The following is a 6,000-nucleotide window of genomic DNA, read 5'->3' as shown; positions in this document are numbered from 1 at the left end:
AGTGGGGTGGAGTTCAGGGCTGTGTGCAGGCCACATGAATACTTCCACATAAATCTTGGCAATCCATGTCTTTATGGACATCACTTTGTGCATGCATTGTCAAGCTAGAATAGTTTTGGGCTCAGCCCCTTCGTTCCAGTGATGATAACTCCTAAGTCTACAGCATACAAAGACATTCTAGACAATTGTATGCTTCCAACTTAATGGTGGGGATTGCTATTTATGACCCTCATCACAGGGTAGATTTGGGGCACTCAAAGGCCTACCAGAAGTTGGAGGTTATTCACCCTATCCCCACTCCCCTGGCCATGAGGAAAATTCTGAAAACATGCACTCTCCCATCTAGGGAATGCATCACCACATCTGGCAAACCCAGCACAGGCCAATGCGAGCTGGCAGGGGCAGAACCTGCCAAACCCCAGACAATGCTGAGATTGGTAGTTAAAATAGTGGATCAATTTGACATAGTTATAACATCTTCATGCTCATCTGTGCAATAAGTAAGGGTCTGTTGATAAATACAGACCTCTATGTTACACGGTCACAGCTCTGTCAGTGTCTAACCTGGGCACTTATCAACAAGCTGTTTAGACTGACAGACTACAATGTGGACTGTTTGAGCTAATGTAAATAACATGGACAGAGTGTAGATAAATGGATATTTGTGTGGAGGTAATACCCACTATGAATAAGTGGGAATACAGCTAAAAATATCAAGGAATTTATATTTTGTATGTCAAAGGAATACCCACTTCTACTTCACAGCAGGAGAAATTAGCATTTGATGATCTATCCTGTTATAGTGAATAAAATTTTCTTACTGCAGGTGAAGCCACTGAGACACAGCCTGTAGAGATAGGTGCTACAGATCCCAGTAACATTCTATAAATAGTGGACCTCATGTATGAAAATCCTAAAGGAAAATGTCTGTTCTTCAGTCCATATGTTGAGACTCAACTGCAACTGGATTATGCAGCAAGACAATGATCCAAAGCATAGGAGTAAATCCTAGTCGTCGAAGTAAGTGAAAGACTGATCTCCAGTTATCGGAAGCATTTGGTTGCAGTTATTGTTGCTAAAGGTGGATTATTAATATCTAAAACCAGATATTAAGTTTTGGGGGGAATTATTTTTTTCACATGGGTGATAGGTATTGGATAACTTTTTTGCTTCAATAAAAAAAAATAAAAAAAATAATAAATAAAAACTGTATTGTGTGTTTACTCAGGTTGCCTTTGTTTTATGTTGTATTTCGCTTCAAAATCTAAATGATTTAGTATGAGATATACACAAAAAGAGAAGAAATCAGGATGGGGCAAACACTCGTTACAGAGAAATTCAGAGTGCCTGATTTTATGTAAATTTACATATAAACTGAATAAGTAGCAAACTGAGTTACTCCAAATATATAAATAAATTACATTGTCATTTCATATTAATAAATTGAAGAAAGCAAAATAAATCCATAAATTAAGTCAAATTTAGCCATTCAATTAGGACATAAGAAATGCTCCGTAAAAGAAGCAAGAGTTAGTCTTTGCCTGTGGAAGCCAACACTGCCAGCAATGGCTGAGATTTTGTTGGTTAGGTTTGTTGTTTGCAGGTCTTTCCTTTTATTTCATTTTGTAGGCATCATTAAACATAATGTAGACTAGTACAGTTGCCATGTCCATGTAGCTGGGGCACACACGGCTCAATGCTGCTGAGAGAGGCGTCGGATGGAACACCGCTGTTTCTACTGTGGCGAAGATGACCACCTCATCAGCCAGTGTCCCCTACATGCCAAAATCAGTGCAACTATGAGCAAGAGCACTTGCCACGGCTCACTAATGGTGAGTCCTAACCAGTGTCCTACCACTCATGCTTTTACCATGCCCATAATTATAGAGCACTCAGGTACTCCTCTTGTATGTACAGCACTAATCGACTCTGGGGCTTCAGGCAGTTTCATAGATGAGGAGACCATCCATCAGCTTGGTCTCCCCATGGTCCCACTGCTTCATCCCATCAAGAGCCAAGCCATCGATGGAGGCGGGACTCATCACTCACCATACCATCATGTTGGAGCTTCCATGGATGGAGCTACATGACCCACAGCTATCCTGGTCAGAAAGGTAACTTACCCGCTGGTCTCCTTACTGCCACCATCACTGTCTCCACAAACTGGCACTGGTAGTGGCCTCCACTTCTACTGAGAGCCCAGAGACACAGCCCTGTGTTCACCTACCTCCTGAATCCCAGGACCTCAGGGTGGCAGTCATCAAGGTAAAGGCCAGTGGCCTCCCCCCACATTGACCTTATAATTGCACTATTGACCTGCTGCCTGGCATGATGCCACTGCATGGCCAGATTTACCCCTTGTCAGTTGCGGAACAGAAAGCTATGGAGGAATACACAGAAGAAGCACTCCAACAAGCCTATATCCAGCACTCCACGTCACCCACATCAGAGGCTTTTTCTTTGTGGCTAAGAAAGCCACAGACCTGGCCTCAGACCATGTATTGATTGCCTTTGACCCAAGCTTCATATGCACCGGCTAATCAATTGGGTGCATACCTCCGTTGTCAGGGGCCACCCAGGGGTTCAGTGCACCTAGCACTTGCTCCCCAATTCACAGGCCCATTCAAAATACTTAAACAAGTCAACAATGTCATGTACATGCTGGACCTCCCCCGTCACTGGCACATAGCTCCCACATTCCATTTGTCCCTTCTCAAGCCAGTCGTGCCAGGTCCCCTTGTTACTGACCAACCAGCCCCAACCCCACCGCCTCCCCTTGAGAGTGAAGGCCAACTGGCCTACATAGAGAAAAATATCCTGAGCTCCCACCGTCATCAAGGAAAATGGCATTACTTCATTGAGTGGGAGGGGTATGGACTGGAGGAACAATGCTGGGTGCCAGCACACAGCATTCTGGATTCCAGACTTCCATGCAAACCACCCAGAGTGCCCCAGGCCTCGACCTAGCGGAAGGCCCAGAAGAGTAAGTGCTTCTGGAGTGAGCGCTTTGCCAGCACAAACAGCAGCCTACTAACATGGTCATCCCAGACTCCACTTCCCACAACACACCTACACTTCCACACAGTCACTGGACTTATTAGGAAACTCACCTGCTGTTATTTACACACTCATTTCTGTGCATCTTTATGAACCTCTTTTTGTTACAGCCTTACTGTAAAGTATTTTCTCAGTTTCCTTTGTGTTCTGTCAATACCAAGTCAGACATTAAACTTTTCTCATGTTTTGGATGACTATTTTGCCTTGGATAGCCTGTTTGATGATCACCCTACTTTGGACTGTTTTTCACACTGATTTTGCATTACATTTTGGATTTGTCTGCCTGCTTAATAAATTACATACTTACCTGCACTCACCTGCATCCTACTCAGAGTCTGTGTTCTAACAGGTTGTAGACAACTCAATTTTTTAGGTTAGCCAAAGTATAGGAACAGATCATAAGATAGTAAATTAAAGTAAATAGCACTTAATATTTTGTTGCATATCCCTTGCTTGCAATAAATGCATCAAGCCTGTGACCCACTGACATCACCAAATTGTTGCATTCTGCTTTTGAGATGCTTTTCCAGGCTTGTACTGGAGTTTCTTTCAGTTGTTGTTTATTTTGGAGGGTTTCAGGAGGTGAAATGCTGCTCAATTGGGTTAAGATCTGGTGACTGACTTGGCCAGTCTAAAACCTTCCACTTTTCCCTCTCATTAAGTCCTTTGTTGTGTAGGCAACAATAACTATAAAACATAGTAGAATATAAATCTCAGGTATTTTAAGTATTTTTAAGTCTCAAAAAATGCCCTAATGTGATACTTTAATTTTAACTAAAAGAAATTTAGATTCTGTGCTTACAAATTACAGTGAGGTTAAGAAGTTATCAGTACTGCTCATAGCAGTAGACCTGGTAAAGAAGTGACAGGTATGTAGTCCAGAAACAACGTGGTGTGTTTGTGGAATTCACATTTTTTTGCTTTGACGTAAAGTTGATGCAGGAGGAGCCTTTTTAACACCTGATGTATGTGAAGGATGTTTTCTTCAAGAGAAGTGGGCTATATTAGGATGTCGTTGATGTATGTGATAACACTTCTCCCCAACATGTCCCTCAGGATGTTGATAATGAGGCACTGGAATACTGAGGGGGTACTAGAGAGCTAATACGGCATAACTAAGTACTCATAGTGGCCGGAGGTGGTACTGTTTTCCATTTGTCTCCCTCTCTGATGTGGATCAGGTTGTATGCACTGTGGAGATCCAACTTTGTGAAGATTTTAGCTGACCTGTATTGTTCCAGGGCTGCAGGAACCAGAGGTAAGGGATGAGGTTGACTGAACATTGGTTGAAGCCCTGTTAATCTATGCATGGCCTGAGGCTGCCTCCCTTCTTCTCCACAAAGAAGAATCCAGCTGAAGCAGGATGTGGATGGTCTGATGTAGCCCTGTTTGAATGCCTTTTGAATGTACTCCTCCATAGCTCTTTGCTTGGCCACAGACAGAGGATACACCCTCCCCACGGTGGACTGGTTCCTGGAAGCATCTTTATGGCACAGTCATAGGGGTGGTGTGGTGGTAGTCAGCTGGCATTTTCCTTACTGAATACTTCATGTAGTTCCTGGTATTGGGTGGAATGTGAACTGGAGCTCTTTGGTCTGTGCTTTCAATGGTGGTGGTAGTTAGAGGGATGACAGAGCTTTGGAAACAATGTGCTTGGCAATACGGAGACCAGCGTGTGATCTATTTGTCTGTCCAGGAGATCGTGGGGTTGTCTTGATCCAGCCAGGGAAGTCCTAGGATGACGGGATGTCTGGTGGAGACTGTGACATAGAGGTTGATGGATACCTTGTGGAGTGCACTGATCTGGAGGGAGAGAGGGTCTGTGCAGTGTGATATGACTCCTCCCTCAATTGGGGCTCCATCTATGGCTTGAATTTTATGTGGCTGAAGCAAGGGGAGAAAGGGGATGTTGAGCTGGTTTGTTGTCTCATGATCGATGAAGTTAACCACCGCTCCAGAGTCGATAAGTGCTGTGAGCACATAAAACACCCCTGAGGAATCGACTATGACCGGTAAAACGAAGGCTTGAGGAGAAAATAATTAAGATGGACTCACCCTTTGGGAGCAGGGTTGGGGACCCCGCTCTCAGCGGTGTCTGGATGTTACAACCCGCTAATCTTTGTGAAGGGAAGTCTTGTTTTGTGTGTATTGTGCCATGTTTGTGTTCAGGTCCAAACTCCCTCCCAGAGTTTCAGCCTGCCCTAGCATGCCTTGCTCCTGCCTCCTATGATGACATCACTAAACGGTGACCATATTTAAAGAGGAAGAGGAGAAAAGAGAAAGAAGGATGTTGTAGGTGCTTATCTGTGATTTGGTGTTAGGAGATTGTGTTTAGTTCATGCTGCTTTCCCTTATAGTATTCTTTGTATAGTGTATCCTTAGTATAGTGGCTATAGTATTCTTTGTCCTGACTGCTGTTTGTTCGGACTTTTACCTGGTTCTGACTGTGAATTTGGTTATCCCTGTACCTGTTTAAGTGTATATATTCACCACTGTATATATTTTTCACTTGGTTTACCCACAGTAGGGGTGTGGCTGCCATTTTTGTTGGGAGTGGTGTCCTTTTTGTCTCTGTTTTTGCATTAGGGAGTTAGGGAAATACATTTGTATTTTTGTTGTTTTTCTTTTAGGTAAACAAGCTCTCTAAACCAAGAATTCTTTTGTATATTATTTTGGCCTTGGCCCACCCTGATGATACGCCTGGTGTTGTGGTTCTAATGTACTGTTGTATATATACTCATCGATTTGTACAATATACCACACCTTCATTGAAAACTGTTTGTGTCTGTTGTTCCTGGCTTACGTTAGTTAGAGGTCTTCCTTTTGAACCGCAAGCTAGTTATTCTCTGTAGCTCAACCTAGATTGGGTCGTAACACCGGACGAGTCTTGAGTGGGCACTGCCAGATGAGGTGGATATTCTGTCCACAATAGAAACATCAATG

This window comes from Ictalurus furcatus, chromosome 20, assembly GCF_023375685.1.
Source record: "Ictalurus furcatus strain D&B chromosome 20, Billie_1.0, whole genome shotgun sequence".
NCBI lineage: Eukaryota > Metazoa > Chordata > Actinopteri > Siluriformes > Ictaluridae > Ictalurus > Ictalurus furcatus.
The sequence above is the reverse complement of the archived record's forward strand: the minus strand, read 5'-3'. Positions refer to the sequence as shown.